General features: G+C 46.4%; 1 protein-coding gene across 5 annotated transcripts in view; it reads left to right on the plus strand.

Annotated features, from left to right (window-relative positions):
* Nucleotides 1-24,882, plus strand: part of NTF4 (neurotrophin 4) — a 175,476-nt gene that overhangs the window by 109,531 nt on the left and 41,063 nt on the right. For 2 of the 5 annotated variants that reach the window (XR_011022447.1, XM_068242900.1), the window contains exon 2: nt 15,260-15,389. The exons of the other annotated variants lie outside the window; for them this stretch is intronic. The gene's annotated coding sequence lies outside the window, so the exon portion shown is untranslated. The remainder of the gene's footprint in view (nt 1-15,259; nt 15,390-24,882) is intronic. 5 annotated transcript variants of the gene reach the window in all.

Below are 24,882 nucleotides of genomic sequence, written 5' to 3' on the forward strand. Positions count from 1 at the left end.
ACCCGGGGCTTCCTCCAGCATCATGAGCACCGATGCGTCCCTCGTCGTCCCCCCAAGTTCCTCCATTCGGCTGCAATTAGTCCCCGTAATCTGGCTTAGTCCTGCCAGTCGGCTCTTCTACGCATGTTTGGCCCACAATGCATCACTACTGAATATGCAAATCATCCCTTTATTTCCCTGAAGCCAAGCTCACATCCAGAACCATTGGTGTATAGGAAGCCTATAGCTTATACATTTTACAGAGCCATGTCAACCCAGCATGCAGACAGCCTGTTTTGGACTTTCAATCCTCATCACTGCATGACAGGGATTGATATTGCTCTATGGGATAGAGCTTGGACTACTACTACTGGTCTGAATAGTGTAATGGTTAAAGGGATACTGTAGGGGGGTCGGGGGAAAATGAGTTGAACTTACCCGGGGCTTCTAATGGTCCCCCGCAGACATCCTGTGTTGGCGCAGCCACTCACCGATGCTCCGACCCCGCCTCCAGTTCACTTCTGGAATTTCTGACTTTAAAGTCAGAAAACCACTGCGCCTGCATTGCCGTGTCCTCGCTCCCGCCGATGTCACCAGGAGTGTATAGCAGAAGCCCAGTATGGTCTGTGCCTGCGCAGTACGCTCCTGGTGACATCAGCGGGATCGAGGACACGGCAACGCAAGCGCAGTGGTTTTCTGACTTCAAAGCCAGAAATTCCAGAAGTGAACTGGAGGCGGGGCCGGAGCATCGGTGAGTGGCTGCGCGGGCACAGGATGTCTGCGGGGGACCATTAGAAGCCCCGGGTAAGTTCAACTCATTTTCCCCCGACCCCCCTACAGTATCCCTTTAACCATTACACTATTCAGACCAGTAGTAGTAGTCCAAGCTCTATCCCATAGAGCAATATCAATCCCTGTCATGCAGTGATGAGGATTGAAAGTCCAAAACAGGCTGTCTGCATGCTGGGTTGACATGGCTCTGTAAAATGTATAAGCTATAGGCTTCCTATACACCAATGGTTCTGGATGTGAGCTTGGCTTCAGGGGGACCATTAGAAGCCCCGGGTAAGTTCACCTCATTTTCCCCCGACCCTCCTACAGTATCCCTTTAAGGGCTCTGCCTCTAACACAGGAGACCAGGGTTCAAATCTCAGCTCTGCCTGTTCAGTAAGCCAGCACCAATTCAGTAGGAGACCTTAGGCAAGTCTCTCTATCACTGCTACTGCTTATAGAGCGTGTCCTAGAGGCTGCTGCTCTGGCGCTTTGAGTCCACCAGGAGAAAAGTGCGATATAAATGTTATTTGTCTTGTCTAGTACAGAATACCCAAGCAGCTCAGGGTGACCCAAAACCACTAGGGAAGTCTAGGGGACTAAAAGAGATGGAAAACCCCTCCTACTAAAAAGCAACACTCAGTATAATTTGCCTTCTTAAAACAAAAGGTATGTTGGATCACCCCAAACTGAATCCAACAGGGGAAAAGCGCTATTCGGAAGCTGCTTGGGTATCCTGTTGTACTGTTCCAATTTTCATCTGTTTCTGTAAAATAAAAATCACAGCTACATCCTTTCCTCTTCCCGGGGGAAAAAGAGGGTCGTAGTGCTGGCTATGCTCCTGTCATGAAGATTTCCATCACACCTTGTCCTTTATGCGACCCATAAAGCTACTTACACATACAATATTTGAACTCGGCCTTGGTGAATGATAAAGACTGCCTCTGCCGAGTATCATGAGTCAATGCAGCGTGTGTACAGCGGTCACCCAACGTCTACTAAAGACCTGACATGCTGGATATTTAGCGATCCCTGATGGCCAAGCACCGCCCAATCGCATTGTTCTTCTCTTCCTCACCTGTGGGAACCCACTCTATTGTGCACTGCTTGTTCTTCCCCTCACCTCCCCCCCCCCTCCTTTATAGCAACTGATTCAATGCTAGCCTGGAGGATGATGTCACGTCTGTACAGTGTCTGCACTATTGTCGAGCTATTTGGACGGGCAAGAGAGATCCCGCTGTGTGTACGGGGCTTAACAGCTAAAGGAAGTGAACCAACCAATCAGCGGACAGCAGTAAAAGTGAGGAGGAGGTTCTAAGTCTTCCTCTCTCTATTCAGATCCATCAAACGGTTTGGATGAAGTATGGATTGCATAATTAAGATCACAGTTGAAGACATTTAACCATACTAAAATATAAATAGACTAGCGGCTTAAATGCATGCAGCTCCTTAGCATTGGTCTCGCTCAATCAACTTTGATATCTCAATGTTTGACTTTTTCCTTGAGTGAAGAGAAGCAGAAGACCAGAGAAATAAGAGCTCATCAGACCCATCTCACGATTGTTACCAGTACAAAGAAGCGGTGATAATGCGGATGATGCTGTGCAGAGTTCCCATGACCAGTTCTCGGAAACAATTGGCCTAATTAACATAACTGTTTCATGTATCATCAAATGTGAACATCCCATTAAAGGAGAACATTCAGAATCTTAGTTATAAAGAGGACATGTCCAGGCAGGTGGCTTCCATGCAGGTTTGAACCATAGTGTTAAGGTGTGGTGAGTGGAAATATGAAATGTAGGGTAGAGCAAAGGTCAGACCAGGAAATACTCCTACATAACAAGTCTGCATTGGACATATCAGATTTCTATGTAGGAAAAATGTTATAAAAGTATGTTCCTAGCTGGACTTCTCTTTTGAAATCATTTATTGCTGTATAATTATAAGCATTTGCTTTTATGTGAGAAAAATGAAACTTAGATACCTCTGGATGCTCCAGAGGCTACCCGGACTCTCCCACCTCCCACCCGTCCCGCGGCTTCTGGTCCCGGCCATGGACAGGAGCTTCTGGATTGGGCATCGGTAAGATCCACACATGCCCAACAGACAAGTCAGGATCTATACTTTTTCTTCAACTTGGCCAACTAAATTGTGATATGTTTTCCTTTCAAACCATCAGCCTTCTCATTCCATGTGCAGCCCTTCTTTCATGTGTAATACCTATGTATAGCAGCCCCCATCTTTACGCATCATGTCCTTGGGCAGCTGGCTGCAAGCTCTTTCATGCGATGTTTGCAATTTGCAGACTTCCTTTTCTATTTGCAGCTTCCTTTTTAATTTGCACAAATTCCTCTTCCATGTCCAGCAGCCCCTTTGCATGGCAAGGTGGAAACAACATCAGGTGGGTGGAGGGCAATTGGTCTGAGAGCATGGTAGTGTGGGGCCAGTGAGTGGGGCCTTCATCTTGGGCTCTCTCAGTGGCATCAGTACATAAAGAGGGATGGATCCAAAGGCAGGAGTTTTATTATGTATGTAGTTTTTTTTTCTCAAAGTTTTAATTTGGATTGCCTATAAACTGTTTGTAGTAACATTATTGCCGTATAGTAAAGCAAAAAAAAAAAAAAGATGTCACTTCGTATACAAAGTGCTGCAATGATCTCTATGGTATTGTGGTTTCCTGTGTTCATTCTGTGTTCCTCTCTGTTCTTAGTAAGATGCATTACCTGATGGTTGTATATGATTTATCTCTGCATATTTTTCTTCAGTAAAGAGTGCTAACTTGTTACACTGCATGTACAGAGGGGCTGTTCCATCATAAACATCCTGCTTACTTACCAAAACAAGCACATAGATTAATAAAGTTAAAGTATAGTCAAATTAATAAACAAAAGAAACATATGTATTATTTATAAGTAAAATATAAAAAAATCTTCCCAAAAAAGTAGATCAGGTAAAACAATTCATGGATAAATACATCATAGAGTACCATGGTGTAAATCAAGCCCTTTAAGTATCAGTTATGGCAATATTGTTAAATGGAGGCCATCAAAATGCGTTCATCTGTGGGAATGTATATATAAATACTGATTTGGGGACACCCTAATTAAGCCATATTAAGCATAATTAATACATCTGGTATCCCAAAAATGTTGAGGAATTGGAGAACATGTTTAAACTTGTATCCAGTAGAGATAACTGAGAACTACCTCTAGCAGTCTCGTGAGAATTTCCTCGAACTTCGGGTGGGTCTCCAAATGCAAAACAATCAACTAAATGATAGATTTGTGATCAGAAGCAAATGATTGATGAAACGACGGATACATTTGTGATCGATTGGCACCATCTAACACTATCCAATCTGATCACTGGAGGACTAGAGATACCTTGCTGTAACTTGTAACTAAAAACACATTTATAACCTACGTAAATCTATAACAGTTCTGCACAGAACACCATACACCCTTTAAATCTGCATACACTTCTTTCTGTCTCTCTACTAAGGATGCCCTAGGAGAAATCATGGAGAAGCATGTGATCAGTTTGATCAGCTGATAGATTTGTAAGGCTCTGATTTGCTGGTCATGATCATATGTTAAATCAAGAAGTCATCACAGCAGATCAAACTGATCACATGCTTCCCACGCGAGTTCTCCTAGGCAGGGCCATACCTGCTCTCTACCTCCTATGACACAGATGATGCGTGATGGAGTGATACACTCCTCCCTCCATACCCCCCTTAATAGCCGCCTGTGGTGGGATCTGAGACCGGTCTCATTGGTTGCTAGAGCTTGCTCTGCATCCTGGGAGTAAATGATTAGCTCGGCAGAGGCCCATTTTGGGCCTCCTCAGAAATTGTTGTGCCCCTATGTTTTGCCCATGATTGTCCTTGTGGGAAACTTCGGTAAGCAAGAAAGGCCAGATTCACTGTGAGATCAAACTTTACAGTTATCCCCCGCTCATCCCTAGTATTCATGGAGAATAGAATGCAATGGATCACTTTTTGGTAGAGAAATTAATGAATGTGTCTTTTCGTAATTTTTTACACATTTTCCATATAATAGACGTATGTTTAAATACATATTTTAAAAAATTACATGCCCCCCCCCCCCCCCCCAAAAAAAAAAAACAACAACATAATACTAAATAATGATGTTTTTTAAGAGGCATCCTCTTTCCTCCTCATGGTGTGTATTGTGAAATAAAGGTCTTGCATAGTTTAAACTATTGAGTTGGCATATCTAATTGTTTTTTCTACTATTTTTTTTTTATTTTTTATTCAGGGCGACAGTGGATTTTTACATCTTTTTGTGATCAGGCTATTTAAAGGTGCTTAGAAAGTATTTAGTGGCATTTAATTTAAAAAGTAGTGATGTTGTTTTCTGTATGCTATATACATTTTTGCATTAAAGAGACTCTGTACTAAAAAAAAAACCATCCCCTGGGGGTACTTACCTCGGGAGGGGGGAAGCCTCAGGGTACCAATGAGGCTTCCCCCTTCCCTGTAGCTGCAGGCCATCCAGCGCTGGCTCCCCCAAAGCGTCCCGCAATCCTCGCTCGACAAGCCAGATCTGATCCACCAGGATGGATTTTCAGATCTGCAGATGATTGTCAGATATGCAGATGAATGTCTGTTAACCTCCTTAGCGGTAACCCTGTGCTGGACATGGAGTAAGCCGCCGGAGGGTGCCGCTCAGGCCCTGCTGGGCCGATTTTCATATTTTTTTTTGTGCTGGACGTAGCTAGCACTTTGCTAGCTGCGCCAGCACTCTGATCGCCGCCGGCCCCCGCCCGATCGCCACTATCTGTTGCGGCGCGCGGCCCCCCCCCCCAGACCCCGTGCGCTGCCTGGCCAATCAGTGCCAGGCAGCGCCGAGGGGTGGTTCAGGACTCCCAATGACGTCCCGACGTCGCTGACGTCGGTGACGTCATCCCGCCCCGTCGCCATGGCGACGGGGGAAGCCCTCCAGGAAATCCCGTTCTTTGAACGGGATTTCCTGATCGGAGATCGCCGTAGGCGATCGAAGCGGGCGGGGGGATGCCGCTGAGCAGCGGCTATCATGTAGAGAGCCCTGGGCTCGCTACATGATTTAAAAAAAAAAAAAAAAAAAAACTGCTGCGCTGCCCCCTGGCGGAATTTTTCATACCGCCAGGGGAGTTAAACAAGGTGTGTATGAGGATTTGCAGATCTCATAGACTATGAATGCATTTTGCAGGAACGGATCTTTTGCAGGAACAGATCTTTTGCAGATACTGATCTGTTGAATGTGTACAGCATCTTTGTGTGCAGCATCTTGCAAAGATTTTTATCTGATGGGGAGTTCAGCTCCATAGAATAGACTGTGTAGAGTATGGCTCTCATACATGGAAGGGGGTAAAATTAGTCTGAGATCTTTCATTAATCTTTCAAGTGTGTATGTAGCATTAGGGCTCTGTTAAACTGAATTGCAAATGTATTCACAACACATTGCGATTACTTTGCGATATTTTACAATGCAATTTTTCACAGAAGTTTTGGCGATTGCGTTTTGCGGTTTTCTGTAGATGCTAGGCAAAAATTAGAAACGCAGAAGAAATGCGGCATGCTTGTGATCAGATAAAATCGTATTGCAGAAGTATATTCTCTACACTTGGAAGATTTCCTCCCGTTTTAGACTTAGAAACGGAAGGCAAAACACAGCAAATGGCATCTAGTATAAAAGAACCCTTTAGGCTGGGTGCACACATAACAGAGCGTGAAAGGTTGCACTCTCTGTCATGTGCGGGTGTTTTTGTGTGTGCGTTTTTAGTGAATTTACTTTTTTTCCTGCATATGTGTTTTGTAGCGTTTTGCGTTTTTATGCGTTTGCGGTTTGCATATACAAAACGCCTATGCGGTTTGTAGGGGCCTTCAATGCGTTTTTATATTACGTTTTATGCAAATCACTAGGAAGACAACAGAAAGCAGAAATACACCACAAAACAAGTTTAAAAAAAACGCATATAAAAACGCAATGCATTGCGTTCCCATTGACTTTCATTATGTGCGTTTTTGATGCGTTTTTGAATACTATGCAACAAAACCAGCATTTTAAAAACGTACGCATACAAAACGCATATGCGTTTTTTATATGCGTTTTTTTATGCGGTCCATAGTTTCCATTAGCAGCAAAAATGCAGCGTTTTCTGCAACACTTGCGTTTCTGCTAAGAAGAATATTCATAACAGAGTTTAGCTTACAACAACCATCATCGTTCTGGTAACTATAACAACAGCTATAAGCAATGCTTCACATGTCAAAAATCATAAGAAAAAAAAATATCCTTGGCCTTCAGCCATCACAGACTTAATGTAAATCCTCTACAGCAATTTCAAATGGCTACATAAAAAAAAAAGGATTATATTTTTCTTTTTTTTATTCAGTAACGCAAATCTGAAACATAAATATCTAATCAATCATCCTGCTGTTATCGAAGGTTTACAGAGAACATCTGCCCTTCCGCTGTTACTGCTATTCAGGGACTGTGAAAAGTACAATTATATACTTTGAGCATTGAAGTCATGTGGTGCCAGTTTTTGATTTTTATGCATAGGCCACTGGCCAAGCATACCGGCTTTAATAGCAGGTCAATAGCAGCTGGCTGCCAATACTTGGCCCGCAGCTGCGCGTGATTTAAGGAACCTTATTATTGAGAGCAGAGCCGATGTTACAAGATCATAATGTTCTAAGAAGGGGAAATGTGCTTCAAGCCTGTTCTGATGCCATGCAAGGAGATCTTTGCTGCTCATCTGTCATCGTGCTTGGCAAGGGCAGGTAATAGAGGGGGTATACTGCTTACCCCACAACCAGAGGTCAGGAGGGTGGTGGTGGTGACCAGGCTTCACAACTCAAAGCCATCTTTCTTGGAATGGGATGCAAATGAAAAGAAAAACTTCTTAATGACACGGTCCATATACCCTATTTTTCGGCATATAAGACGTTTAGGTTTAGAAAGCAAAAACCAGGGTAAAAATGTATACTAATCCTGGTGCATCCATGGTCCAGGAGCATCTTGTGGATGTTCTTCCCCAATTATTATGTCCCCCTTGTATCTTATGTGTCCCCGTGTGTCCTTCTATGTCCCCTTGTGTCCCCCATGTGTGTCCTCCTGTGTCGCCATGTGTATCCTGCTGTCCCCATTTGTCTCCTCCGCTCCCCCATGTGCACCCCCCGCTGCCCCTTGTGTCCCCTCCGCTGCTCCTCATGTCCCTTCCGCTCTGTGTGTATAGTTACAAGCAGTGGCAGCACCAACTCACCTGATCCAGCAGTAGCACTAAAGTATTGTACCATGTTAGCCATCAGTAAAAGCAAGAAGTTCTGAGTCAGGATGATACCATTTATTGGGTAACTTAAAAGAATTAGAGTAAACAAGCTTTCGGCTGTGCAGAATTCGTCAGACTTAAATCCTGTTAAACAGGATTTAAAAGGAACCTTAACTGTCCTTAAAAAAAACTTTCACTAACCTGGGGCTTCCCCAAGCCCCCTGCAGCCGTCCTGTGCCCTCGTCAGTCCTCAATGAGCCTCCGTTCCTCCGCCACCAGCTAGTTTTGTTTTCGGCGGACTGAGAGTAGGCCCCTCACCACACATCTCTTTGCATGCGTTCCCGTCGTCAATCGTGTCCGGCGCAGTAAGAAAAACATCGTACTGCGCCTGTGCAGGACGCGCTTCATGACGGGAATGCGTACAAGGAGACAAGTGGAGAGGGGCTGACTTTTAGTCGGCCGAAAATGAAACTAGCTAGAGGCGGGAGAGCGGAGGCGGTGGAGTGGAGGGGACACGAGGTGCAGCAGCAAAGGACACACGGGAACAATGCAGGGAGTCCCTGACATTGTGGCCGGTCGGCGGTTCATATGGGCGTTCGTAAGTCAAGGACTTCCTGCATTTGGCATATAAGACGCCGGGAATTTTTCTCCCCCTTTTTGGGGGAGAAGTGCGTTTTATATACCGAAAAATATGGTAATTGTATATACATTGGCAGTCTGGGCAGCAGATCAGCAGTGTATTAGTGATCTTGCTTAATCCACACTGTTTGAAGCTAAGGAAACAATTACATAGGGCCGAACCGTCCCGCTTTCGTTGGGACTGTCACGATTTTGGGGGGCTCTCCCGCTATCACGGTATGAGCCCCCCAAGTCCCGGGCAGCAGTGGGCAGTGAGGGTGGAAAAAAAATGATCGAGGCGCCAGCCGCGGGTAAGTGGGATGCGGGACGCGTGCATCCCATTACTACCTCCCTCCCTTGGAATCTGCCCCCCCCCCGTGTCTCCCCCCTGTTTGCAGAGTGCGCAGCTAAGCGGAGCGGGCTGTCAGCTTACCGGTATCCATAGACGTGTACCAGCATCTGGCTTCCTGTGACGTCACAGGAAGCAGATTGAAGCCGGACATCGGTACGCCTCCTCACCCACCCACCCACGGACACCCTCCTCCTCCTCACCCACCCACCCACGGACACCCTCCTCTTCCTCAAACAGACACCCTCCTCCTCCTCACCCACCCACCCACCCACCCACGGACACCCTCCTCCTCCTCACCCACCCACCCACCCACGGACACCTTCCTCCTCCTCACCCACCCACGGACACCCTCCTCACCCACCCACCCACCCACGGACACCCTCCTCCTCACCCAAACGGACACCCTCCACCTCACCCACCCACCCACCCACGGACACCCTCCTCCTCTTCACCCACGGACACCCTCCTCCTCACCCACCCACCCACGGACACCCTCCTCCTCCTCACCCACCCACCCACCCACGGACACCCTCCTCCTCACCCACCCACCCCCGGACACCCTCCTCCTCACCCACCCACCCACCCCCGGACACCCTCCTCCTCATCATATATGGGGGAGATATGTATTTAAAAATATTAGGAGATATTATTAATTGAAAAAAAAATTCAATTTTTTTATGGTAGGTGTGATAGGGGTGTGGCCTAAGTGTCCCGATTCCTAGCTTTAAAATGTTGGGAGGTATGCAATTATTCCTTGAGTCGGGCATCAGATAATAATGTCATTAGGTTTTGCAAAGGCAGCTGAAGTAAATAATCCAGATTATCTCATTACAATGGCCCCCCTCAAGGGGCGGGATATTTCTGGTTTGTGAATTAGCAAGGTCACTAATACACTACTGATTTGCCACGCTGTAGTTGACAGTTAGTGGCAAGATGATATAAAGCGCTACAGAAGGTGTCGGTGCTGTATAAATATTGTAATAATAAGTCAACCACTAAATTTGCCTAATAAAAAGTCAACTTTATTATGAATGTATTCACTGTATATGCTGGGAATTGTTTATAACTTTGAGGTTTGTGGGGATTACCGGGCATGTGGCTCTCCATAGGCTGATCAAGGTCATCTGCGTTATTGTGGATCACCTTGATCCAGACATTGCTGGCTAATCCCCATGTATATAATCCCTCTCATGTCTGCCATGTTGATGGTTTGCAGGTGTATACATTGACTGTGGTTCTTTTTGTTTTATGTTTTTGTCTGTCTACATACTTGTGGTTTTCAGTTGATATTGGAAAAAATAATGTGTAATGTTATGTCGTCTGCTACAGCCAATATTTGAGGTTAGGTTTCTGTTCTTTTGTCAAAGGTGAAAACTATACACACTCTTTGCCCTGACAATAGTCTCTAATGAAGCGAAATACCCACAATCCTCCCAGAGAGACCACGAGATCCTTTGCCTCAGCTGTAGGTCACACACCAAGTTATAAACAATTCCCAGCATACACAGTGAATATACTCATAATAAAGTTGACTTTTTTACAAGGCAAATTTAGGAGTTGGACTTATTATTACAATATTTATATAGCACTGACACCTTTTGCGGAGCTTTACAGAGTATATCAATTTGTCACTAACTATCCCTACCGTAGTCATAGGGCCATCAAAGTCTAGGGCCAATTTAGGGTGAAGCCAGTATGTTTTTGAGATGTGGGAGGACACCTTAGTGCCTGGAGGAAACCCACACAGATGCAGGGTGAGCATACAAACTCCATGAAGAGAGTGCCCTGGGATTCTATGAGGCTAGGGTCACAGAATCGCATGAGTTTTCCAATATGTTCTATGGGGAAAACCCATGCGATTCTGCTGTGACCCTGGCCTAGGTGTGACCCTGGCCTAAGGAGAGAGTGCTGTCCACCATGCCTTAGACACTCCTGGGTTTAACTTTTGATTCTTTCCTCCAGATTACCTGCTTTTAGTTAGTGTCCTCTAACTGTTCCAGGCAGCCATCACACTCACCATACTTAACCTACAGGAGACCGCCACGCTGTAGTGACCCCCTGCAGAATACACCATTTTTACGCCCACATCTTACCTTCCCAGAAAATCTTCAGGACAGCTGTGAGTGTCTGCTACTCTCCCTGCTTCTATGTCCTGGCAATTGTCATCAGTGCACTAGATTCCAGAGGCTAGTAAGCTGTCTGATCTGCAGTGTGTGGATCGAGTGGGGATCACAACACCTACCCAGTGCGGTGAGCAGATCCAGTAATGAGGGAGCATGCTTTTTGATACATCAGAGAAGCCTAATTTCTTAAAGATGGGGAGGGGTGCACCAGTCTGTGAAACATTGTGAGGGCAAATAGTACAACTATTTAAGAATAACATTCCTTAAAGGACTTACGAGGCGAAAACACAAAAAAAAGTTAATTACCTCATGGCCATTGCAGTGCTCCTAGCAGACTATCAGCGCCTGGCCTGTCACTGTGTGGCCCTCTGTCAGCATTATCCAAGCTGTAGTTCAGACCCCGACCCTGCCCAGGGTCGCCCTATCAATTTGCGATCAAAAACGCCGCTTTAAAAAAATCCTGCATCTGCGCAGTTCTTAGGCGCTAGTGTGGCTGCGCAGGTTCTCTGGCCTGTCCCCGGCCCGTCCTCGCTCCCTTCACTTAGCGCTGTACGTCATGTGGGCGTGACCGCACGGCCGCCCACATGACTGATTGAGTGACAAGTCAGCTGCGCCCCCTCAGCCGAGAGAAACAGCGCTGAGCGTGGGTAGACGTGACTTGTCAAGTCCCGTCTCCTCATGCTCAGCGCTGTTTCTCTCGGCTGAGGGGGCGTGGCTGACCTCATCCACACCGCCAGAGCGAGGAAAAGAGCCTGCAGGATCGCTCAAGATCCCTCCCACCCAGGCAGTCGCTTCTTTGAGCCACTCCCATTAGATCACAGACTACCCAGCTCCCCAGGCACCCTAAACCAGGACTAATGTACTCTTTCTCAGTGCCTGGCATGTATGCTGTAATATGTATATGTTTTTACTTTTTAATCTCACCAATGCATGTACGTCTGTCTCTTGAATTACTGAATGCTCTGTCTCTTGAAACTATTGAATGACTTAATGTCTCATGCTCTCCTGCCTTTGCTATGTGTACCACAACCAATTCCGGGTACGTCTACAGCGTACTTGGCGAATAAACTGATTCTGATTCTGACACTTCTCCATGGCCTCCATTGACTAAGCATTACCGCATTCGGTAATGCAGAAAACAGTTGATTTCACTGATCACCTTCCCAAATTCCAATTCACGAAAGTTATTACTGCACAGAAAATCAAAATTACTGACTTGTGCGGTAAATTCACAAAGATTATTGCATTCGGTAAATCAAGCAAAAGTGTTTGGTATTTTTCTCCAGCTCGATCAGCAGATAACTCACTCTCTCCGTGTAGTAACATATTGTCAGATGTAGCAGACAGCCAATAGGGGGAGCCAGGCAACAAATAGGGAGCGCCGCACAGCCCTGCTTCTCTCCTGATTTGGTCCAACACCCTGAAAGGCGGGACTTCACTTTGCCAGAGCAGGGGAAGGAGACATTTTATATGGCTTTTCTGCAAATACTCTTATACAGAAGAGCTCCCCCTGGTGGCTGTAGTACATCTAAAGGGATGCAGGGGATGCTCTGGACAGTAATACCCGTGCTGGGCAGCACAGTGGCGTAGTGGTTAGGGCTCTCGCCTTGCAGCGCTGGGCCGCCGGTTTGTATCCCAGCCAGGGCAACATCTGCACGGAGTTTGTATGTTCTTCCTGTGTCTGCTTCGGCTTCCTCTGGGCACTCCGGTTTCCTCCCACACCCCAAAAACATACAGATAAGTTAATTGGCTTCCCCCTAAATTGGCCCTAGACTACAATACATATACTACACAATATAGGCATATGACTATTGTAGGGACTAGATTGTGAGCTCCTTCAAGGGACAGTTAGTGACAAGACTATATATACTCTGTACAGCGCTGCAGAAGATGTCGGCGCTATATAAATACTAAATAAAAATAACTCAAACATTCAGCTCCCTGCCTCACCGCTGACCTGCTCCACAGCTGCTAAGTGAGACTTAAGGCCCGTACACACGCTAGACAGGCTGGAACGACGGGTCCGACAGACCATCCCGCTGGGCGGGCGTTCCAGCGACAGTCCGGCGTGAGTACAGTCTGTCTGCAGACTCAAAAGGCTGTTATCAGTCTGCCTGACAGACTGTACACACGCCGGACTGTCGCTGGAACGCCCACCCAGCGGGAGGGTCTGACGGACCCGTCGTTCCAGCCTTCCTAGCATGTGTACGGGCCTTTACCGAGCAGGGCTTGGTGAATTGAAGCATGTTTGTTCGGTAAATTACCGAACTTCTACCTCATGTGAAAAATCTTTAGTGAATGTGGAAAAAAACAGTGTAAAATACTGAATGCAGTATTTTACGACTTAATGATTTTAGCGAACTACCTTTAGTGAATTGTCAGAGGCACTCTGCATGCAGTTTTGCTGATTCTCATACTGGTTCACCAGAAGGACCTGGGGACGCTCCACAGGTAGGGGACTGTGTGTGGAGAAAAAGTGCGTCTTGTGGTCCGAAGAAAAATACAGCGTCTTCTTCCCTCTAAACAGTTTTGATTCATATAGAGCACAGGAGGTATCACAAAACTGTTGGCGTTCAATATCCATTCCTATATAGAAAGTAAGGGGTGAGGCAGTGACTCCTGTTTGCTGCATGACTCAGAACGCAGGCAGAGCAGCAAATAAGGACAGCTTGGGACATGCATCAATCGTGATTCTCTCTTCAGGAACTGCACAAGTTAGTAAATGGAAATTACATGCTGGGTGGATTAAGCCTTTAAACCGCAGCTACTATGAATGAAATATCATCCTAATCTCACTCGTATTGTTTCTTCGTCATGATCATATATCATCCAAAGTGATACTTAAAAGGCTCTGTCAACCGGCGTGTGAAACGGTTCCAATTGTGTAGCAATCACTTAATTATATCTAAATCATAGCTGTCATCCTTTTTGTTTTTCTTGCCCGCAGAACAAACATGTTTCTTTGTCGGAGGAAGTGTAATGCCTGTCAGGAGCTTGTCTTCTCTGCCCAGATTTTGTACTTCTTCTGCCACCATGAAATCCGAACAGCACTAACAGCAGCGCTAACATAAACCTGTCCCCCATGGTGTGTCTAATGCTGAGACAGGACTTCTCCTCTCTGAGAACTCTGTCATATTGTGTACCAACCACATCAAGCTAATCTTTACTGAGTACTCCCTGGTGTGTGTCAGCCTATCTCATGAACTCCGTAGGGTACTTTTTGGAGCATTTTTGTGTAGCAGATTTCATATATTGTTACAGTAAAGCTGTTACTGAACAGCTTCTGTAACAAAAACGCCTGGGAAACCACTCTGATCTAGCGTTTTCAGAGAGGTTTGAGCTTCTCCTATACTTTACATTGAGGCAGAAACGCTACTGCAAACCTCAAAAATGCTGCAGGAGCCACGTTTGCGGTTTACTAAAAACCTCAAACCGCTGGTGTGCACCATCCCATTGAGATACATTAGCTAAACGTTTTCACAGGCGGCAGCGGTTTTGAAAATGCTACCAAAACCGCTTGGTGTGCACCAGGCCTTAGGCAGGGAACCTCTCTTACCACATGTGGTGTTTATGTGCATGTTCCTCTCAGCTAGTAATCTGCCACACCTTTTATGCATGTCATAAAATGGTGCTTTTTATTTTTGTTTTAATAATATTATTTTGTTTATAATCCTCCATTTGAGAGTGAGTTGTGTCACATTTCTATAGCAAAAATCAGAGAGGATTTTGGTTGTTTTATTATGTAAGTAAACATTTGCATTGAATTGGCATGTTGTTGTTTTTAGCTATTCTTTTCCTGTTTGGAATCACCTGCCCTGAATAGGATTTATTTAGCACAGAACCGTCCATAGGTTTGTTTAACAGCTTATAGGGATGTTTTGTGTTGGGTGACTCAGGCTTGTGCCTCTCCTCACTGTCTATCCTATTCATTGACAAGAGACCTGATCAGACCCTTGTAAAGCTCCAGACTGGGGAGGCGGCTTATGTGAGGCACTGATTGGCCCTGGTCATGTGACCGAAGCACCTGTGAGGCGACTCCCTTGTATTTGAATTAGTTAAACAGCATCTGCCACTGAATGAGGGGAAAAGGGTAAAGAAATCTCCTATTGTCTGACACTTGGCTATGATCTTTCAACAGATTTTGTTCCAACATTGTAAGGAACTTTTAATGCAGCGGAGATGAAAGGAGAATTCTGTTTGCTCAGTTCACTGATGGAGGGATTTTCAGCCCCCACGATAACAAGTAAATGAGAGGTGTGTAAACAGAGGTAAGGATCATTCAGATGAGGAAGCCTTTCTCTTTCTGCAAGCCTTTCATGCAGTAGGCTGGCTTGCAAACCCCGGGTCATGCATGGTGTATGCCAGGCGTGCCAACTAGTGCCCTGATGGAGCCCTTCAGTGCTCTCTTGACAGGTCATTTGGCTAGGCAGTATAAAATTATATTCTTAAAGCAGCAGGGACAGCCATACTAATCCAGGGAAAAAAACATATATAAGTAGATAAATACTTGTTCTACTTAAATAACATATGTATTGTAATGTCTACATTTTGATTTTAGTGGATTTTATATAATAAATAAAGAGAAATCTGTTTCAGGCATCTTTACCACCTTTAACTGAAGCCAGTCCTGATGTCATTTCCTCCCTTACTCTACTGCCTGAAATGGTGTATGCATTGCAAACACTCTTCCCCACTGAACTCTGTACTAAAACTGCTCTGTCATTTCTAGTTTGCTTTGTATACACATGTAAACACAACATACATCATGTTTCAGCACCTTATGCAGAGAGGTGAGGTGTATTTCCCTTCTCAGCCTCCTGTCACACTGAACTGCCTTAAGCCAATCAGTGAGGAGCAGGAATGTGGGAGGGGAGATAACATGCTTCCCTCTTCCCTGCAATGTACCAAAATTGAGCCAGGCTGACTGAGATGAGATTCATTACAGCAGAAACATTTATGATTATTTTGGAATACTTGCAATGCAGGGTCAGGATGTAGACTACATAATAAACACAGAGCAGTGGGTAAATGGAATTTGATGTTATGGCTGACAATCTTAACCACTTTACCCCCGCGCGTACGGATTTTCCCGCCCCTTTTTCCATCCTTTCACCCCCAGGGACGGAGAAATCCGTACTCTGCGCACTCCCGCCGCTGTCCGCGCTCCCGCTCGTAAACACGCCGCCCGCCGCTAGTAAACACGCCGCCGTCCGCTCGCCCGGAGATCAATGAACGGGAAAATCCATTCCCGTTCGTTGATCTCAGCCCCGCAATGATCTGCTGCCGCTCGGCTGAGCAGCGCGATCATTGTGAAAAAAATAACAAAGTCCCAGCCTCTTTCTACTTCCTGCAAGCGTCCGGAAGGACGCTTGCAGGTCGCATGAAACAAATTTGTAATGTTGCCATCTTGTGGCCAAATAGTAAAACTACACCCTAACCATTTTTTACACACAAATAAACTTGTTTTACACAAAAAATTAACTCCTTACCTCCCACACTCCCCAATTTATTTTTTTTTGTAATTAAAAAAAAAATAAAAAATTTACAATTTAAAAAAAATACATAAATAGTTACCTTAGGGACTGAACTTTTTAAATATTTATGTTAAGAGGGTATAACACTGTTACTTTATAAACTATGGGCTTGTAATTAGGGATGGACGCAAAACTGAAAAAAATGCACCTTTATTTCCAACTAAAATATTGGCGGCAAACATTGTGATAGGGACAGAATTTAAACGGTTTTATAACCGGGATAAATAGGCATATACATTTAATGGGTTTTAATTACAGTAGCATGCATTATTTAAAAACTATAAAGGCCGAAAACTGAAAAATAATATATTTTTTCCCACATTTTTTCCTATTTTCCCATTAAAACACATTTAGAATAAAATTATTCTTGGCATAATGTCCCACCTAAAGAAAGCCTAATTGGTGCCGAAAAAAACAAGATATAGTTCATTTCATTGCGATAAGTAATAATAAAATTATAGACGAATGAATGGAAGGAGCGCTGAAAGGTGAAAATTGCTCTGGTGGTCAGGGGGTAAAACCCCTCAGTTGGGAAGTTGTTAATAGAAATAAACTTTGCCATGGATTTCTGCTGGGGAGGAAAAGATAATGAAATCAGGGCTTGTAACTAGTGTTGGGCGAACATCTAGATGTTCGGGTTCGGGCCGAACAGGCCGAACATGGCCGCGATGTTCGGGTGTTCGACCCGAACTCCGAACATAATGGAAGTCAATGGGGACCCGAACTTTTGTGCTTTGTAAAGCCTCCTTATATGCTACATACCCCAAATTTACAGGGTATGTGCACCTTGGGAGTGGGTACAAGAGGAAAAAAAAATTTAGCAAAAAGAGCTTATAGTTTTTGAGAAAATCGATTTTAAAGTTTCAAAGGGAAAACTGTCTTTTAAATGCGGGAAATGTCTGTTTTCTTTGCACAGGTAACATGCTTTTTGTCGGCATGCAGTCATAAATGTAATACATATAAGAGGTTCCAGGAAAAGGGACCGGTAATGCTAACCCAGCAGCAGCACACGTGATGGAACAGGAGGAGGGTGGCGCAGGAGGAGAAGGCCACGCTTTGAGACACAACAACCCAGGCCTTGCATGAGGACAAGAAGCGTGCGGATAGCATGCTTTGTACCACCATGCAGTCATAAATGTAATAAAGATAAGTGGTTCAATAAACAGGGACCACGCGGCAACGCTAACCCAGCAGCAGCACACGTGATGGAACAGGAGGAGGCGCAGGAGGAGAAGGCCACGCTTTGTGAGACACAACAACCCAGGCCTTGCATGAGGACAAAAAGCGTGCGGATAGCATGCTTTGTACCGCCATGTAGTCATAAATGTAATAAAGATAAGAGGTTCAATAAACAGGGACCACGCGGCAACGCTAACCCAGCAGCAGCAGCAGCAGCAGCACACGTGATGGAACAGGAGGAGGCGCAGGAGGAGAAGGCCACGCTTTGTGAGACACAACAACCCAGGCCTTGCATGAGGACAAAAAGCGTGCGGATAGCATGCTTTGTACCGCCATGTAGTCATAAATGTAATAAAGATAAGAGGTTCAATAAACAGTGACCACGCGGCAACGGTAACCCAGCAGCAGCAGCAGCACACGTGATGGAACAGGAGGAGGCGCAGGAGGAGAAGGCCACGCTTTGTGAGACACAACAACCCAGGCCTTGCATGAGGACAAAAAGCGTGCGGATAGCATGCTTTGTACCGCCATGTAGTCATAAATGTAATAAAGATAAGAGGTTCAATAAACAGGGACCACGCGGCAACGGTAACCCAGCAGCAGCAGCAGCAGCAGCAGCACACGTGATGGAACAGGAGGAGGCGCAGGAGGAGAAGGCCACGCTTTGTGAGACACAACAACCCAGGCCTTGCATGAGGACAAAAAGCGTGCGGATATAGCAGCAATGCTTTTTGCCGCCATGCAGTCATAAATGTAATACAGATGAGAGGTTCAATAAACAGGGACCGGAAACGCTAAACCATCCCAGATGTTCATCGGTCATGTTACTTGGTTGGGGTCCAGGAGTGTTGCGTAGTCGTTTCCAATCCAGGATTGATTCATTTTAATTTGAGTCAGACGGTCTGCATTTTCTGTGGAGAGGCGGATACGCCGATCTGTGATGATGCCTCCGGCAGCACTGAAACAGCGTTCCGACATAACGCTGGCTGCCGGGCAAGCCAGCACCTCTATTGCGTACATTGCCAGTTCGTGCCAGGTGTCTAGCTTCATGCCCGGTTTCAGGTCCAGCGGTGCCAGCCACAAATCCGTCTGTTCCTTTATTCCCCTCCAAATTTCCTCCCCTGTGTGCTGCTTATCCCCAAGGCAGATCAGCTTCAGCAACGCTTGCTGACGCATGCCAACAGCTGTGCTGCACTGCTTCCACGATCCTACTGCTGCTGGTGCTGGGTTAGCATTTCCGGATGAGGTACAGCTTTGAGATGCGTTGGAGGAGAAGGAGTCAGAGAGGTAGGTGCTGCTGTTGTTATCCAGCTGTTTGCGGCGTGGGCAACACCCGCGCCGTAGCAGGTGAGGAATCGCTGCCAGGCTCCACAAGGTTCACCCAGTGCGCGGTAAGGGAGATGTATCGACCCTGGCCGAACGCACTCGTCCAGGTGTCAGTGGTGAGGTGAACCTTGCAGGCAACGGCATTCTTCAAGCTTCGGGTTATTTAGCTGACCACGTGCTCATGCAACTCAGGCACTGCAGAGCGCGCAAAGTGGTAGCGGCTGGGAACCACGTAACGTGGGATGGCCACTGACATCATGCCCTTGAAGCTGTTTGTCTCCACCACTCGATATGGCAGCATTTCGCAGGCCAGAAGCTTGGCTATGCTGGCTGGCTGTTACTGCCACGGCCCGGGGGTCATTTGCTGGCAATTTCCTCTTGTGCTCAAACATCTCAGAAACAGACAACTCAACCGTAGCGCTGCACACCGAAGGGCTGTTGGTTGTTGTGTTTGATGAACACTGGGAGACCTCAAGAGCACTAGTCCGGAAAGTGACAGTGTCAGCATCGTCTGATGTTTGTGAATGTTGTGAACCACGCAATGGCTGGGCTACTGCTGCTGCTGAGGCGGGTCTGGTGGTGAGTCTGGTGAACCCAAGGGAGGCAGTGTTGCTGGTGGTACCCTGTCCTGCCGCGTTTGCCCACAGAGTGGGATGTTTGGATAGAATGTGGCGGCTCATGCTGGTGGTGGAGAGGTTGTTAATACTTTTCCCCCTGCTCAGGCGGGTCTTGCACACCTTGCAAATCGCCATGGTAACATCCTCAGTGCAGTCTTCAAAGAAAGCCCAGACTTTAACTGGCTGAGGACTCGGACCTCGTGCGTGATGTGCTGGTGCTGCTTAACCCACTGCTGGACGCTTGAGAGGTCATCCAAGTAATTATCTGGTCCTGTTCTTTTGGATCTGTGAGGGTTGTTGTCCTGGACAACATGGGCAGTATTGAGTGGGTTTTCTTGGGTGCTCCCCTGTGGCCTGTACGTGAACCGTCAGGGGAAACACCTCTTCCCTTGCCCCTCCCTCTTTCACCGGATTTCTTCCTCATTTCACTTATCCTTAAAGTACACGCTGACTGGCAGCAGTACAGTGGCAGTACAGAAATGCTATACAGTGGTGGGTGAGCGGTGTACCACTATTGTCAGCAGTGACACAGAGCACAATGCTATACAGTGGCGGGTGAGCGGTGTACTACTGTTCCCAGCAGACACAGAGTGGAAGTAAACACAATGCTATATAGTGTGGCTGAGCCGTGTACACAGAGTGGCATTAAACACAATGCTATATAGTCTGCTATATAGTCACCCCGAACAGGGTGATGTTCTGCAGAACCCGAACAGTGGCAAACACTGTTCGCCCAACACTACTGGGAGGGAACGCAGATTTTAGTACCTAAACACACGATACAACATGTTTTCCGGGGTCGGACTCTGAGGCACATACAGATGGTCCCGATCATCATCCTCATCATACAACTCTTCTCCTGAGTCTGACCCACCCACCACCTCTGCCACCCCAACATCCCCAGACACAGACCCCTCATCGTCCTCAACATTAACTTGGGATGCTGGCCTGAGCCAGACCTCCTCCTCCACATCAGGCCCCATCATCTCCTCAATGGCAGCCCTCATTAATCGCTCTGGCGACGGACTGATGGACACAACGTTCTCCTCCGGGGAGGGCTGCTGCTGACCACTGGCTGCTGGGGTGGATGTTATAGCTTGCGTGGGGCGTTGGCTGTTGCTGTTGTTGGGAGTGCTGCTCACAGCGGAGGTCTCTGGGGAACTCATGTTGAGCTCATATAGTGGTTGACGGTGAGTGGAGTATTACTGATCCCAGCAATATACACACTGACTGGCAGAGTACGCAATGCTATATAGTGTGGCTGAGCGAGGTACACAGAGTGGCAGTAAACAGAATGCTATATAGTGTGGCTGAGCGAGCGGTGTACCACTATTCCCAGCAGACACAGAACAGTGAACAGAATGCTATATAGTGTGGCTGAGCGAGCGGTGTACCACTATTCCCAGCAGACACAGAACAGTGAACAGAATGCTATATAGTGTGGATGAGCGAGCGGTGTACCACTATTCCCAGCAGACACAGAACAGTAAACAGAATGCTATATAGTGTGGCTGAGCGAGCGGTGTACCACTATTCCCAGCAGACACAGAACAGTGAACAGAATGCTATATAGTGTGGCTGAGCGAGCGGTGTACCACTATTCCCAGCAGACACAGAACAGTGAACAGAATGCTATATAGTGTGGCTGAGCGAGCGGTGTACTACTGTTCCCAGCAGACACAGAACAGTACACAGAATGCTATATAGTGTGGCTGAACGAGCGGTGTACTACTGTTCCCAGCAGACACAGAACAGTACACAGAATGCTATATAGTGTGGCTGAACGAGCGGTGTACCACTATTCCAAGCAGACACAGAACAGTGAACAGAATGCTATATAGTGTGGCTGAGCGAGCGGTGTACCACTATTCCCAGCAGACACAGAGTGGCAGTAAACAGAATGCTATATAGTGTGGCTGAGCGAGGTACACAGAGTGGCAGTAAACAGAATGCTATATAGTGTGGCTGTGCAAGCGGTGTACTACTATTCCCAGCAGACACAGAGTGGCAGTAAACAGAATGCTATATAGTGTGGCTGAGCGAGGTACACAGAGTGGCAGTAAACAGAATGCTGAGCGAGCGGTGTACTACTATTCCCAGCAGCGACACACAATGACTGGGGGGGACCCTGGCTAGCGTGGCTGGAGCGCGAACTACCCTGCCTGCCTACCCAAAGCTAAACCCACAGACAAATGGCGGAGATATGACGTGGTTCGGGTATTTATTTACCCGAACCACGTGACAGTTCGGCCAATCAGAGCGCGTTCGGGTCCGAACCACGTGACCCGTTCGGCCAATCACAGCGCTAGCCGAACGTTCGGGGAACGTTCGGCCATGCGCTCTTAGTTCGGCCATATGGCCGAACGGTTTGGCCGAGCACCGTCAGGTGTTCGGCCGAACTCGAACATCACCCGAACAGGGTGATGTTCTGCAGAACCCGAACAGTGGCGAACACTGTTCGCCCAACACTACTTGTAACGCATCCACATTTACAGCTATACTGAGTCTTATAGTTAGATGGATTAGTACTTATGGCCAGTGGAAATCTAATCTAAATTTCACTAATGAAATCTGTGAGAACGTCTCTGTAAGGGTTGGTTCACATGGATGAAAACGTTTCTTTTTTTTCGCCCACTGAATGCCGCATTTGAAATTAATTCAACTGCTTCTCCATTTGAATGGAGGCGGTTGTTCAGATGACGGTACAGCGTTTGTGCAGTCGCTACGGTAGATCCCTCATTTCATCTCGTTCTGCGTTCAGAAAAGCACTCCGCATTAATTCCCTTTGTTCCGTCAATGCGTTGCATTTTGAGCCCCTAGGTGGATACAAAACTGCAAATATAACTAATGCCAGAAGCAACATCCAACGTCTCGTAAAATATGATCGACCGCAGTGCTTGCACAATCACTGGTAAACACAATTAAATGATTGCTACCATTCATCTCAATGTGAAAGTGGATCCCAGCGCAGTGGATCCCAGTGCTAAATGATGTGGAGAATAGCCAGCAGCCGCCTGTCTGATCCGGCCCTTAAACATGTTTTTTAGCAAGTGATCACCAGCATTTCAAAGCGTTCAAACGCACTGCTCAGGAGCCGTCAGTCTGATTCAATGCTAAAGGTGCCGGTACATTTTAAAATGAACAATCATATTTTCGATCAGATCGTTCAGCTCATACTGTATGAAAACAGATAAATATGGTGGATCCAATCAATCCTGAATGATCGTATCATCAATAATTTCCTTTTTATTCATAGGTACAATCATATCTGGTTTCAACATCAGGAATACCTTGACATTTATAATGGTGTAGATTGATTAAAAACAATCTTTTCTTTCAATTTCAATGATTTTATTGAAATATATGATCATTCGCCAAACATCGCAATATTAATGGGCACCTTAAAGAGACTCCGTAACAAAAATTGCATCCTGTTTTTTATCATCCTACAAGTTCCAAAAGCTATTCTAATGTGTTCTGGCTTACTGCAGCACTTTGTACTATCACAGTCTCTGTAATAAATCAATGTATCTTTCCCCTGTCAGACTTGTCGGCCTGTGTCTGGAAGGCTGCCAAGTTCTTCAGTGTTGTGGTTCTGCTATGCACTCCCCCTTCCAGGCCCTTCTATGCACACTGCCTGTGTTTTATTTAGATTAGGGCAGCTTCTCTCTTCTCTCTTATCTTTTACAAGCTGGATAAATCGTCCTCTGAGCTGGCTGGGCTTTCACATACTGAGGAAATTCAGACAAGGGCAAAGCTGTTTGCAGGAAGAAAAGAGCAGCCTGAAACTTCAGTGCATGAGAACTGCAGGGGGAAAGAAACACACAATGATCTCTTGAGATTCAAAAGGAATGCTGTATACAGCCTGCTTGTGTATGGATGTATTTTCTATGTGTGGACATACTGTACATCAACCTACTTCCTGTTTTGGTGGCCATTTTGTTTGTTTATAAACAAACTTTTTAAAACTGTTTTAACCACTTTTAATGCGGCGGGGAGCTGCGAAATTGTGACAGAGGATAATAGGAGATGTCCCCTAACGCACTGGTATGTTTACTTTTGTGCGATTTTAACAATACAGATTCTCTTTAAAAGGAACCCGAGGTGGGAGACCTATAGAAGTTGCCATATTTATTTCCTTTTAACCTCCTGGGCGATAATCCCGAGCTGAGCTCGGGGTATGTCGCGCAGGAGGATTTCTCAGGCCCTGGTGGGCCGATTTGCATAATTTTTTTTTTGTTACACGCAGCTAGCACTTTGCTAGCTGCGTGTAACTTCCGATCGGCGCCGCTTGCCGCCGATCTGCCGCTACCTGCCGTGCCGCGCAGCCCCCATCCCAGACCCCTTGCGCAGCCTGGCCAATCAGTGCCAGGCAGCGCTGAGGGGTGGATCGGGACTCCCTCTGACGTCACGACGATGACGTCGGTGACGTCATCGCGAGCGTCGCCATGGCGACGGGGGAAGCCAAGCAGGAGATCCCGTTCTGAACAGAATCTCCTGCTTGTGCTGATCGCCTGAGGCGATCGGAGGGGGTGGGGGGATGCCGCTGCACAGCGGCTATCATGTAGCTAGCGGTAGGCTAGCTACAGGATTTAAGAAAAAAATTTTTTTTAAAAAGTGCTGCGCCCCCTCCTAGGGTAGAGCATGATGGGGGAATGCAGGGCTGGTGCAACTCTACTTACAGCACAGGAGAAGGAGGACAGCCGGTGGCAGCCGGCTAAAAGGGCCTGGGGAGAACACTGATACTAAATGCCTTGCAGCCCTGCTGATCTTTCTGGTCAGTAGGGTCTACAACACACCTGAAACAAGCATGCAGATAATCTGGTCAGATTTGTCATAGACATGTGATCTGCATGCTTGTTCAAGGTCTATGGCTTAAAGTATTAGAGGCAGATGATCAGCAGGACAGCTAAGCAATGTACATTATTTAAAAAGAAATAAACATGTCAGCCTCCATATCCCTCTCACCTTGGGTTCCCTTTAAGAGTAACCAAGGCTAGATTTATACTTTTTGTGCCCTTAGGCCAAGTATGATGTGGCTCCCCTTTCTTGTGCAGAAGCGCCCACCCATTCTTTGTTGAGCCCCCTCTTCCATGTGTATCTTC

The sequence above is a fragment of the Hyperolius riggenbachi genome, chromosome 6 (genome assembly GCF_040937935.1).
Source record: "Hyperolius riggenbachi isolate aHypRig1 chromosome 6, aHypRig1.pri, whole genome shotgun sequence".
NCBI lineage: Eukaryota > Metazoa > Chordata > Amphibia > Anura > Hyperoliidae > Hyperolius > Hyperolius riggenbachi.